This window comes from Mustela lutreola, chromosome 4 (genome assembly GCF_030435805.1).
Source record: "Mustela lutreola isolate mMusLut2 chromosome 4, mMusLut2.pri, whole genome shotgun sequence".
Lineage (NCBI taxonomy): Eukaryota > Metazoa > Chordata > Mammalia > Carnivora > Mustelidae > Mustela > Mustela lutreola.
The window spans coordinates 136,429,605-136,443,858 of record NC_081293.1 but is presented as its reverse complement, the minus strand read 5'-3'; the positions used below and the strand labels follow the sequence as shown (position 1 = coordinate 136,443,858).

General features: G+C 40.4%; 1 protein-coding gene and 1 long non-coding RNA gene across 3 annotated transcripts in view; one reads left to right on the top strand and one right to left on the bottom strand.

Moving 5' to 3' along the window:
• The window catches only part of UMAD1 (UBAP1-MVB12-associated (UMA) domain containing 1), a 218,985-nt gene that overhangs the window by 3,629 nt on the left and 201,102 nt on the right, over nt 1-14,254 (bottom strand). The window lies entirely within an intron of this gene.
• Nucleotides 1-14,254, top strand: part of LOC131829430 (uncharacterized) — a 186,932-nt gene that overhangs the window by 94,639 nt on the left and 78,039 nt on the right. For both annotated transcript variants that reach the window (XR_009352850.1, XR_009352849.1), the window contains exon 2: nt 4,213-4,354. This is a non-coding gene — a long non-coding RNA (uncharacterized LOC131829430). The remainder of the gene's footprint in view (nt 1-4,212; nt 4,355-14,254) is intronic.

The following is a 14,254-nucleotide window of genomic DNA, read 5'->3' as shown; positions in this document are numbered from 1 at the left end:
GTCATAATACAGTATGAGCTCTTTTCTGGCTTCTTTAACATTTTATGTATGAGATTCATCCATGTTGTTGATATAAGCTTTAAAAAATTTTTGAAGAACATATTGTTGTAGAGGAGATAAATTCTGACTGATGTCAAAAGAATTTCTTTGGTCGCTGTGTTGACTATAGACGGTGGAGGGTACTGTGCCCAGAGAAGGAGGCCGGAAGACCAGCTGGGAATGAGAAATGACTGTGGGTTAGGTGGTGATAGTAAGGGTGAGAGAGAATGGTTGGATTATGGATCGACCAAGGAGAAAGCCAGTAGGATTTGCTGATGGTTTGGATGTGGGGTGCGAGAGCAGAGTTGAGGATGAAGCCAAAGTCATTCGCTTGGCAATTAAGGGTGGAGTCTCCATTCTCCATTTACAGGGATGAAAAAGCGTGTCGGTAGGAAGTGCATGTGGCAGGAAGATGAGATGTTTTGGACATTCCAAGTGCCTTACAGACATCCAAGTGGAGCTGTTAGTAGGTAGGGGGATCTCGTAAGAGTCTGGAGCTGGGGGGACATCTTGAGGAGAAAGTCTGCTTGGTGCTGTGTTTAAAAGATGATGGGAAGGGGGGCACCTGGGTGGCTTGTTCAGTTTGGCAACCGACTCTGTTTGGGCTCAGCTCATGATCTCAGAGTCATGGGATCGAGTCCTGTGTCGGGCTCCACACTGAGTGGGGAGTCTGCTTCTCTCCCTCTGCCCCTCACCCTGCTTGCACATGTACCCTCTCTAAAATAAATAAATTTTTAAAAAAATTATGGGAGGAAGGCAAGTGAAGACAAATAGGAGAACAGACAACATTTCTAGACATGGTGCTACAGATGGGAAAAAGATATATGGGCCAGTGGCTGCAAAGCGCTGTGGGGTCAAGAGAGGTTTCTCTAGATTTTTCCTTTGCTGCGTTGAGTTGAGAGAAATGACAGCCGTTGTTATGCTAATGAGAAGCTCTAGAAAGGAAAACTCCACGGAGATTCTGTAGGAAAGGAAATGCTCTCTTCACAAGGCATCCCCAGCACCTCGAACAGAGGCCTTCAAGAAATAGTTGTTTAGTAAATGACTTTGAATTAACCAAACACATCCCTAGCAAGAGTTATCTTAACTTCATGTGAAAATAAAACACCAGAGAACTTTCTTAGGACTGCAGCTAGAACAATGTAACCGCACCTTGCGATGACAAAGCTTATTAGAAACATCCATATGTGTAGTGGACAGAACTTGCCTCCTGAAACCTGAGTGAGACTTAAATACTAAGGATCCCTGGGTCAGATGAGAGCACAGGTATCAGTGAGCAATGATGCCACCGTTCCAGCCTCTTTGGAGGCTATCACCTAGCTATCGCTGCTTTCCTCAAGATGACCTATGTGCTGAGGCTTTGTTTACCTCGGAGCAGCACAACAGTGTTTACAGGACGGATTCTGGAGCCATACTGCTTAGGTGCAAACCCGAGGTCTCCTGCTTATTGTATTGGGCACGTTATTTAACTCCCCCATATCTCAGTTTCCTTACCTGCATAATGAGATCAATAATAGTACCTATTTCACAGGCTTGCTATGAGGATTAACAAAATGATATTCATAAGTAAGTACACTAATGCTTAGCACATGTTAAAGTGAGTGAATTATAATTTTAGGAATGGCCAATGCCACTTGGCTTTAGATAAAGTTTAGGATTCACCCATCTCTCTCTCTTTTTTAAGATTCTATTTATTTATTTGAGAGAGAGTGAGAAAGTATACAAGCGGAGAGGAGGGGCAGGGGGAGAGAGAGAATCCCAAGCAGACTCTGTGCTGAGTATACAGCTTGATGCAGGGCTCCATGTGGGGCTCGATCTCATGACCCTGAGATCATGATCCAAGCCGAAATTGAGAGTCGGATGCCTAACTGACTGAGCCACTGAGGTGCCCCTCTTTTGTTTCTGATATTCACTGATGGTTCAAATCATCTTCCCTTATCCTTTTTTATTTTTATTTTTTATTTTTTTAAAAGATTTTATTTATTGATTTGACAGACAGAGATTACAAGTAGGCAGAGAGGCAGGCAGAGAGAGAGAGGAGGAAGCAGGCTCCCTGCTGAGCAGAGAGCCGATGAGGGACTCGATCCCAGTACCCTGAGATCATGACCTGAGCCGAAGGCAGCGGCTTAACCCACTGAGCCACCCAGGCCGCCCCCCTTATCCTTTTTTATATCTTGCTTTTTCTCTTGATCTCATGCACAAATGTTCCCAAGATCTATCCATGAGTAGCACCCCCTGCCTGAACTTTCTTTTCTTTCTTGTGTACAGTATATCAATATATCAGTATATCAGTATATCAAGTACCAATATCAATTGCCAAATCATCGCCTTTCTTAAACAAAAACATTCTTGAAATCTCACCTCCCCCACTAACAAGGAGGTGTGTTACCCGTACGGCTTTGCTTTCGAAACCCCCAACTTCTAAGGGTTATTATCTGCGTCTTGGATAATAAAGGAGTAGAGAGACATGTGGTTCCTTGTTCAAGTTCTCCTGATAAAACTGCTGTATTACTTCACTTCTCTAGTCTGTGAAATGAGTGATGAGGGATGGAAACAAAAAATCATGAGAAGGAAGAGGAGGACGGGCGCAATGTCATATAGTGGGCCCTTCCTTTGAGCCAGTCTCTGTCTGAGCTCTTTAAATCTTCTCACTCATTTAAGTCCTACCACAGCTTCGTGGGGTGTGTACCAGTATCAGTCCCATGTTAAAAACAAGAGGGCATGGAAGCATACAAAGGTGAAGGAAGTTGTCCCAGGTTAAATGGTTAGTCTGTAGTAACACCGAGAATCCCACCTGGTGACCTTTAGTGCTCCACATTTGAAGACCCCACACACCACAGCTTTGGACAGACTGGGCAACTGAATGAACAAAGCCCCGAAAACTTAGGGGACGGTATTACAAAATAGGATAGGTGCCAACATAGCATATCTTGGCTTACTTTTGAAGGAAAAAAGACTCTACTATCTTTTACCATTAGCAAGAAAGGACCGAAAAAAATCATTAAGGTGAGAGATCTTAGACTGAAGGACAGAAAAGCAACTATAATTTATGAGATATTTATCCCCAGAAATGAATCTACCAGTAGTCTGGATAAACCCCAAGGAATCACTGGGGTCAGTGAAACAAGATGGTCTCTAAGTTGACCACAGCTGAAATGGATAGGTAGAAGGTACACAGGCATGTGCTACAGTATTCTTTCTACCTTTGTTTTGAACTGTCCAAATAAAAAATTTCCAAAAATTAACTTAAAAATACCACAGACAAAGTGTTCCACCAAACGCCTCCTAGAAGGCTCTTAATTTCAGCTGTGCTGGGCGTATTACTCCAACATCTATCTCTTAACAGTTGGCCCGAGTGCAACATCCCCGTCTCCAAGGAGGCTGCCTGCCCTCTTGGCAGCAGGGTGAGCGCCATGATGCAGCTGCCGCTGGCATGCTGAGAGCTGGAAGGGGGGAAATTCTAAGGCAAAACAAGAGTAAGTCACAAAGAACATGTGAGTCAAAATTCAAGGACCCCACACCCGCTACTCTGATCACGCAGCCGAGCTTGGCAGCCTGTGGAAGCAGAGGTGGGGGCTGAGGGCCGAAACAGGTGCACGAGTTCCCCGGCAAAAAGCAGCCCTCTCTCTTACACACACAGTCTTTCAATTTTTTTCATTTGCATAATAAAATGGGTCTTTAAAGAGAAGAATGAGTATGTTAACCACAATGGAGCACAAAGAAAAGAATCAATTAACCTTACGGTTAATAGCCAAATTTTAAAAAATTACTTCAAATATTAAGTTCATAAAGCATATTTGTTATTTTTGTGATTAATCCTGTTGACAGAAGGGCTGCTATGACAATGTTCTTGAATGTAAGTTCCTTCGTATAATCTAGCTTTAATACTTCTTTTTCAAAGTAATGTTTGTCCTTACATGGTTTAAATAGCAGTATGCCACATCAGATTTTCTTTCTTTCTTTTTTTTTTTTTTTTAAATCTGGGGGAGAAGAAATTTCCAGCCAAGTGTACAGTTAATCACCTATTTTTATGTCTGTATAAAAATTATTTCTTGTTCATCAGTTAACCTTTTAAAAAATGGGCTAAGTTTATCTTGTATTCCTCACATTCTATGATCTTTGTTTCAAATAATTCAAAAAGGCTTATAGACACTATTCCTCTCTTTCTTGCAGAGGGGCTGCAAAGATTCATGAGGTTCAATCTGCAAAATCTTCTCAGAGCTTTGGAAGAAAACACAGTCCAAGAATACAAGGCACATAACACTTTTCAGAGAAGGCTTAGAAAAATGAAGTCATTTCCCTGGAGCAACAGAAGGTTAGTGGCATCCTGTGAACCTCACTCCTGGGTATTTGAAAGCAAGGAAATGCAGGTTTGAGAACAGACTACATTTTTCCTGGCACAGAAGCCCCCCAAACCACCATGAAATCTATTAAGGGGTGCCAATTTTGCAAACCCGCTAACAATTTGGAGCCTTCATCTCCAAATGAAGCTCTACCCGACTAAAATATGAATATTTTATTAATATGAACATCACCTCTATTTGGCCTCTTTTTAAACCTCTTGCTTTTTAAGGCAACCCGTGCCTCAGATAAGCAGAGATAAAATAGTGTCCAATAGAAGCAAAATATTGAAGCATTAAAATTTAGAAACCAACCTTAACCAAAAGAGTCACAGAACCTATTAGAAGAATATGAAACCAGGTATAAAATGCATATCTAACACATTCAATTTACATGCAAAGAAGGTAGCTATAGGCTTATTTCTAGGAAACGAGTTACAGTAAGAAGAGGTAATGTCAAGCTCTAGCTGTCTATGCCTTTAAATTCTAACATCTATAAATAAAAGACATGTTCCTTTGAACAATAGCCCGAACAGGCAACACTGTCACTTTATCTCCCCAGATAACTATCCATTCTATTCTGGCTTCAGTTGGTATCTGCTTGCATTACATCAGCATCTTGATGGGGGTGGTTTGGGGGGGCAAATCTGAGTCAGAAGCGTCAGGGGACAAGAGGTTAGAAGGTGAGAGAAGCAACAGCACAGTTAAGGGCAGTACTCAGGCTCCTTATTTATTTATTTATTTCTAAGAGGCTAGTTGCTAATAAATGTCTGGCTATCTGGTAGAAGCCAGGGGACTGTCTCTTATACCTATACATGTCCTAAAAAGTAGTCCCATTTCCCTAGGAAGAAATTTGCTGCTTTTGTTTGCTGCTTTTCTGCAAGTCCTCCGTACCCAGAATCTAACACCTGCATGACACAAGCACTCACTTGTGGCACTTGAATGGGGTCCCCTTACTTCTGAGTTATTCTAGGCACCCCAGACTTGATTTTTTATATCGGGGGGTTAGGCCAAAGAAACAAACAAAAGCCCAGAACACCTGACCACTGATACAGATAAATTAGGCACGAAATAAGGTTGAATTCACTGCCAGCCTGTTTCCCATATGGCCTGGCCTCCCAGTTTGAGGATGCTGTATTCTGGGGTAGCAAACTAAGAGGTCAGGTTAGAAAGTAGATCTTTTCTTTTCCTTTATGATTTCCTTTCCTTTCTGATTTCTGACATCATTTCAATTTACAACTTGGCTCATGATATTTTTTTTCAGTATTTGTTCCCTTTTCTTCCCTAGCCCCTCACCCCCAGTATTTCCACCAGCTTATGCTTCTTGCTTCTTCCATCTTTCTTTAAAAAACAAACAAACAAACAAACAAAACCCCCAAATCCTCCTGACTTCCTCTTTTCAGAACTCCAGCTGAACCTATGCAAGTGAAGAGGGGGAAGTAAGCAGGCTGGCACTGGCTGCTGTAATCTGTTCCATGCATTCTTGGAAAAGTGGCTTCACTGAAGCCGGAAAATATTCTGTACAGCCAGCTGGGGTGGGGCGGGGGGAAGCAGTGGAAAGGAAAGAGAAGCATTTTAGGAAAGGAACCAGCAAGAAACAGCATGTTCAGCATGGGATCCTGTTTAATACTGGTCTGGGAAATAAAAAAGGCTATTCCAGTGATTTTTTAGAAACGTTAAAAAAAAAGTTAGTTTATAGAAGTTCACCATCTCTGACCTAAAGCTATCCAGGAATCTCGTATTTTCCTATAGGCTTTCGCCCTCGTTCTTGCCAGCACACACTTCACCCCTGCTCTCCTCTCCTCTTGCCCTACATCACCACCTGGCCCCTTGCTGCCAGCCGGTGGGCTAACATCCCACTCTGCAGAGAAAACAGGAATCAGGCGAGGATTTCTTCTACTTACCGCACCCAAAAAACTTTGCATCTCTACCACTCCATGCTTCCCTCCTGCCACCACAGGCAAGTTGCCCTCTTCCCACCCAAATCGAACCCCTCCCCAGCACTCCACATCCATCCCGTGGTCTCTACACTTCAAGGACGTGGCTTCGTCTGTTAGGAGGTGGCTCCCAATTGCTGATCTTTTATAAAGTCAATTCACCATTTACAGAGAATTCGGCTGAGGTCTTTCGCACCCACTGGCATTTTACCCACTGAACGCCCACATTATCTCTCTCCTTTATTTCACAGCCAGGCTGAGACGATTGTTGACACTCGCTGTCTGTTTCACTCCTCACCCACTGCAATCTGCCTTCTCTCTCTGCCCCTGTGCTGACACTGCTTTTGTCCAAGGTTACTTATAATCACACTGTGCTTAACTGAGAAGACGTTCTGAAGTGCTAACCTTATATGACTTCTTTGTAGCACTTAAGACTGGTCACCCTGAGTTTTTATTTTCTGGCTTCTGTGCCACTTAGTGTTGCCTCTATCTGTCTGGCTGATTATTCTTTTGCCTATTTCTGAAATGATAGTCTCCAGGGTCTCATTTCTGTTCCTTTATTCTTCCTCGTCTCAACACAATTCCTTGGTTCCTACTGCCCCATCCCTCCACTCCCTGAAAGGAGGTAAGTATGTGGATGCACGCATGTGTGTACACATGCACATGTCCACACCCATCTCGAACCTAGACTTACACTTAGGGCTCCTGACCCACATGTTCAAATCCTATTATACCTCTTCTTTTGGAATACTGAGCTCACCATGTTCTGAACCTGATGAGTTTTGCCCAGCTCTATCCCAACCCAATGCTCTTCTGGTATTTTTTGTATAATAATTTAGGCATCTGTGTTTGGCAGTTATCTTTGACTTCTCTCTGGATGCTCCCCCCATCCAGTAAATGACTGAGTCCTACTGATTTTGAGGTCTTTAATGTCTCCCCAAGTCCCATCATTTCTCATCAATCCTACCGTCTCTTTTAATGCAAGCCACCATAGCCCGTGTCATGAATGCTGCATACAGCCTTACTACACTACATTATACTTACTACACTTACTACATGACATTCTCCCTCTCGCTGGTCCTATTGAACAAACATGCTCTTCCTTGCTTAATGCTTCTCAATGCCTTTGGACAGAAGAACAAACTCCATATCATAGCACATAAGGTATGATCTGGCCCTGCTTACCTGACTGATTTCTTATATTACCATTTCCTAACGTCTTCATCCATACCAAGCTATTTACTATCATCATTTACGCCATCATGCCCAGCTCTCCCTTAAGCTCTGAGCTTTAGCTCATTGGATTACTTCTGCCTTAATGAGGACATTGGTCTTTCTTCTTCTCCCTTCATCTTGCCTTTTCAACTAGCCCTTCAGGATGCACACCAGGACTCTTTCAGAAAGATCTTCCCAAGTAACTCCTCAAACCTGGGCCCAGTGCTTGCTTGCCTGTGTATTCCTACAATAGCTTGTGCATATCTCTCTCACCGCACAAATCATACTGGACTAGAATTCTCTGTCACTCTCATAAAACCATGGTCTGCTCAAAGCCAGGGACGATAGCTTTCATCTCCATTCCCCCTGGCAATCAAAGCAATGCCGCTCATAATAGGTGATTGATACATGTTTACTGAATGACTAAATAATTTCAGGTTTTTCATGAACTTCATATTCAGATTTATTCAGAATAAGCCAGGAATTATGTTAAGCTGCATTTCCACATCTGTTTTCTTTTTCCTAACAAGATTTTTTTCACTGTATTATCTCCCACATGATGAACGATGGAAGATATTAAATTCAGATAGAACTTAAAACTAGTTTACTTTCCTTATGAATGAGATGCCTTGTTCTTGACTTGCCAAATGAACAACTTCACAGATGTGTCTCCCAACAGAAGTTGAGTAAGTTTCTGCTACAATGTAGGTGAGACTGTGGCAACTATTTTTATTGTAGACCCACCTTTCACTGAAAGAGAGGAAGAAGCTAACTTTATTAACTACAAATTGCGCCCAATCAACTGCCTCAGTCCACTCTGGCTGCTATAACAAAATATTATAGATTGGGTGGCTTACAAACAACAAAATCTATTTGTCACAGTTCTGAAGGCTGGAAAGTCCAAGATCAAGGTGTTGGCAGATTCAGTGTCTGGTGAGGGCCTGCTTCCTGGTTCACAGACTGCCCTCTTTCTCCTAAAACATCACATGGCAGAAGAGTCCAGGGCTTTCTCTGGGACCTCTTTTCCAAGGGCACAAATCTCATTCATGAAGGCTCTACCCTCATGACCTAATCACCTCCCCAAAGCCCCACCTCCTAATACCCTCACCCTGGGGATTAGGTTTCAACATACAAATTTTGGGGGCAGACATTCAATCTAGAGCATCAACTTGCCTTACACAGCTCTTCTGTCCCAGGAACCAGTTTTTCTGGTATAGTCTGAAGGGGCTGCCGTGGAGCCTATGCCTGAGGGCAGGGGTGTGGAGAACAGGACCAGGAAGAGGGTGGCAGGACTAGCTAGGCACCAAGGGGAGGGAAAGCCTCAGGGATGAGATCTGAGTAGGAGAGGGGATGGCTGGGTACATTCCACTTATTTAATTTCCGTTCACCTCTGTTAAAGAGAAAACCTCTTTCTTTTCTGGTTTCCGTAAAGAGGGATTTCTCTCTAGGTACCTTGGCTGTCTGCCATACCCCCCTATCCTCCCCCAAGGAAGTAGACTGAGCTACCCACTTGGTGGACAATGGCCATAGGTCCATGTTTCTAGATGAGGGACACTAAAACATCCAAGGTCCTGAGGCCTAGAGAAATTCTCTTTCTTTGCTCTCTACTTGGACCAGAGGAGGCAAGTTATCCGAGTTAAGAGTGTCCATTGTGCTGACTTCAACTTTCCCCACAGATCTGCACATCGGTAACTGGGAGTGCAGAAGTCCATTTACACTACTACATGAAGCTGCCTCCTTCAGCCTAGGCTGTGTTAGTCAAAAGGGGGACATTTGTTTTTCTGCCTGCTGGCTCCTTTAGCAGGATGCAGATGAGGAAAAGGAGTGCCCTTTATTAGGACATTATGACCCCACCAATTTCTACTGCCCACACATCTCCATTTATACCAAAATGAGAGGCATATTAACCACACCAAACAAAAACAGAGTCATGCAGATGTTAAATGATCTTGGAATTAAAACTGAAACAAACTAATGGTTTTTAAAAGTTAAATATGCTATAATTCTCTATGAAACAACTTACTGGTATGATTTTATCAGTTTCATAATTCACTTAAATCTGTGGTATAAGAAAAGTTTTAATCAGAATCTTGGGAAAATGATATTTGTTTAGTGCTTTCTACAGTTTTTGAAGTAGTTTCACATACTTTGTTTCATTTGAGTCTCACAACCTGTTAAATTTGATAGGGAAGACACTATTTCAATTCTCATCTTCTGAGGCTCAAAGTTTAATGACTGTTTAAGGTCACGTCACTACTAATTGGCAGAGATGTGTACTCTGGGTCACCTGATTTACAACCCAGTGCTCCCTCCATCAAGGTAAAGATCATCGTCACGGGAAATAATTTGTTTGTTTTGTGGACTTAGCATTTCTCTATGGACAAGTGTCATCTGGAGTAGAGAATGAAGGTCCAAAAGTATAGATTGTGCCAGTATAGAAATAGAGTTCGAAGGATCCGTACAACTAAGCACCTTGTTACTTAATTAAATATAGTAAATTGGATGCAATATGTAACAGCTTAAAACTATAGCACCTGATCACAGCCACCACTACACAATAGCTTAGGCTTCTGTACATGAATTCTTTAAGATTATGTATACCACAGATCTGAAGAATTTGATATCCCTTATTAGTTACACTGGATTCTACTTAACTTCCCATTGATACAGCTTTAGTTATTTTAAATATCTATTCAATTCCTTTAGAATGAAATGCAACATGGTCATGTTTTTTCCAGATAATTTCAAAGGAAAATAATGAAAAATGATCTCATACATCTCAATATTAATTGAAATATTAATTTCACTCAAACGAAGGATTTTCATTTTGTATAACAATAAAGCACTTCAACTGTCTGCATAGACAATAAGAGAGGAAATGGAATGCTCTCTATTTTTAGAGATGGTAAGAAAATAGAAACATTTGATTGTCCTTTTTATATAATTAGATAAATAGACTTAACATATATGCTATTGACTGAATGGGAACAAATAGCATACTATAGTATAGGAAACACAAAAAGAAAGTAAGTCTAAAGATATTAAGTAATAACTACATGCTGGGGTTTTTTGGGCATGTGCTTTGATGGAATGAACATTTAACAAACTCATAACCTAAGTATAATATGTATTTTTAACAACATTTAGATATTATAAGTAATAAAAATGCAATTATGTCATGTTAAGATTGTTTGAAGACAGAAAGCTAATCTGTTCTGCTGCTCTTAATTTGCACTGAAAATATTGTATTTTGTCAATTTACATTATTATATGAAGACATAAATATGTACATAGTATGTACATAGAATTGCCATGTCCATAGCCAGAATTCAAAGACAATTATCAGTAGGATCTCATGGTCACCTTGTATATAAAGATCTTTCTAATCTCAGGACACACAAAAAAATGTTAAGAAATGGGAAAATATTGGATAGGAAAAGCCTTATTTTCTTTGTAATTTGAATATGATGTGTGGAATAGGCCACACACTTGGAAATACTATAGTAGTGAATACACCACTATACATTATCATATAGAGATGGAAATGAAGGGAAATGCGTCATACCAAATGGAGTACAGAAATTACTAAGATAGACTAATTGAATTCCATTCAGATTATCCACCCTTGCTGTACCTAACCCAGCACTCCACTAGAAAAGTGATGTTTGGCAAATTAAAACGGTGAGTAGAGAGCTGTGTCACTTGACCTTGGCTCTCATGCAAAAAAAGGTTGTATTTCAAAATAGATGTGGATGGAAAAGTAAATACAGCTGTGTATTCTCCATTCCAGTGTGAGAATGAAGGGGCTACTCAGAATGGTAAGAGGCATATCCCTTGAAGGTATATACTCAGAGCCCAAAGGAGAGTGCTAATTTTTTACGGTTAACTCAGGATAATATTTTTTTTTTTTTGAGGTTTTCTTCTATTTATTTATTTTTTTTTTAATTTTTTATTTTTTATAAACATATATTTTTTATAAACATATATTTTTATCCCCAGGTCTGTGAATCACCAGGTTTACACACTTCACAGCACTCACCAAATCACATACCCTCCCCAATGTCCATAATCCCACCCCCTTCTCCCCAACCCCCTCCCCCCGGCAACCCTCAGTTTGTTTTGTGAGATTAAGAGTCACTTATGGTTTGTCTCCCTCCCAATCCCATCTTGTTTCATTTATTCTTCTACCCACTTAAGCCTCCATGTTGCATCACCACTTCCTCATATCAGGGAGATCATATGATAGTTGTCTTTCTCTGCTTGACTTATTTCGCTAAGCATGATATGCTCTAGTTCCATCCACGTTGTTGCAAATGGCAAGATTTCATTTCTTTTGATGGCTGCATAGTATTCCATTGTGTATATATACCACATCTTCTTGATCCATTCATCTGTTGATGGACATCTAGGTTCTTTCCATAGTTTGGCTATTGTGGACATTGCTGCTATAAACATTCGGGTGCATGTGTCCCTTTGGATCACTACATTTGTATCTTTAGGGTAAATACCCAATAGTGCAATTGCTGGGTCATAGGGCAATATTTTTTATTGTGGTAAAATATATATACATTGTAAAATTTATCATCTTAACCATTTTAAGTGTATAATTCAGTGCATAAAGTACATTCACAGTGTTGTACAGATACTACCACTGTCTATCTCTAGAACTTTTCCATTATCCCAAGCAGAGACTCTGTACCGATTAAACAACTCTCCATTCCTCCCTTCCCCGCCCCTGGTAACCTCTATTATACTTTCTATCAGTTTGCCTATCTAGGTACCTCGTAGAAATAGAACCACACAGTGTTTATCCTGTCACTACAGGATAGTGTAGTGACAGGATAAACACTGTGTGGTTCTATTTCTATGGGGTAAATGGCTTATTTCACTTCACATAATGTTTTTGGGGACCATGGATGTTGTATCATGAATCAGAATTTCATTCCTTTCTGAAGCTAAATATATACCATATTTTGTTTATCCATGCAGCTGTTAATAGACATTTGGGTTGTTTCTACCTTTTGGCCATTTTTAGTATTTTTAAACTAGAGTACAATCAACAAGTAGGAAATCAGAAATAATTCTAAAAGGAGTCAGTGAATATAGGAATACAGAGTATTTACATACATAGAGAAAAATTATCAAAAACTGGAAGTGAGGGGAAACATAAAATATGTTTCCTGCTTTTGTGATTTTTTAAGGTATATTAAGTTTGTATGTATCTTTTTATAATACACACTTTGCTTAGCTTTAAAAATCATAATTAAAGTAAGCCTTGCCAATATTATGGATTTTTTATGGATTAAATATTTTATGGATTTTATGGATTAAAATTTGAGTGTAATTGATGGTATTTCAATCCTGTTTGAAGCAGACCATAATCTCTAAGACCTTCCACCCACTCCGGAACTCTATGCTGTAATTCTTTTTGTGTGTTATTTTAAGGGTATAAGATGTCATTCCTGCTGTTGGCCTAGGTGCACTGTCAGGTATTTTCATTAGAAATATATCTAGGAAGTCTGGAGAGTTGCATTCAAGATTTTTTTATTTTAATCCCATAAATAGCAAGGTGACAAAGTAGAGTAAATGGTAAAAAGAAAGAAATTGAGAGAGATGCATGTGTAGAACAAAAAAGGAATTCACTGGAGGTGGGAATGCCTGGTTATCAGAAGTCAGAGTGTAAACATAATTAACCTGCTGATAGAAATGGAAGATGGGATAGAAGGAAGAGCCTCACCCAGTTCCCTTTTGGCCAACCAGTGACTTCACTATAGGTCAGTGTGGTGTGCGTGATGGGTGAACTAGGAAACAGAAAGGCCTCATGGAAGGAAGCAGCAGCAGCAGTTAACTCTCTGGGACCCACCCATTTACATGGTGGTCTGAGCACTAGTTTTCAAAAGTCTGGTATTTCCAGGCAGTTGATTTTCAGAATTTCAGAACCCAGTACAGATCTTCTTTTGGCTTTCTAGAAACGATTGCTATTGCTTTTTTTTTTTTTTTTTAAAGATTTTATTTTATTTACTTGACAGAGATCACAAGTAGGCAGAGAGGCAGGCAGAGAGAGAGAGAGAGGGGAGGGAGCAGTCTTCCCTGTTGAGCAGAGAGCCCAGTGTGATGTGGGCCTTGATCCCAGGACCCTGAGATCATGACCTGAGCTGAAGGCAGAGGTTTTAACTCACTGAGCCACCCAGGTGCCCCTGATTGCTATTGCTTTAACTGCCAAAGTGGTTTAAAAACCAATGCCTATAATTTCCTAAAGTGTTCTTAAACGTATGGAAGCTACACTCAGTCTGAGAGCTTCTATTTTCTCTCCCATGCCTACTTTGTAGGTGAGCTGATGATGGGAATTCATTAAAGAAACTAATTTATGGTCTACCCATGAGAATGGAAGTAAGGATAAAGATGATGAGCTTTAATATATACTAATTAGTATATTATGTTAGTATTACTAATTCTAATTTTATCAACTTTATTTTGAGTCAGTCTTAAGGTTGTAACAGTGTACTTAATGTCTATTGCCACAGACATCGGTTAACTGGTAAATGGGCATTTACTTGGCAGTTACTGCTCGAAGCTCTTTACCTGTGTTTTCTCATTTAATTTTTTGTTTATGAAGTACATACCACTTTCACCTCCATTTAACACATGAGGAACACTGAAACCCAAAGAATTGAGTCTAACTCTGGGATTGTACTCTGATTCACTATTCTATGCTGCCCCGAA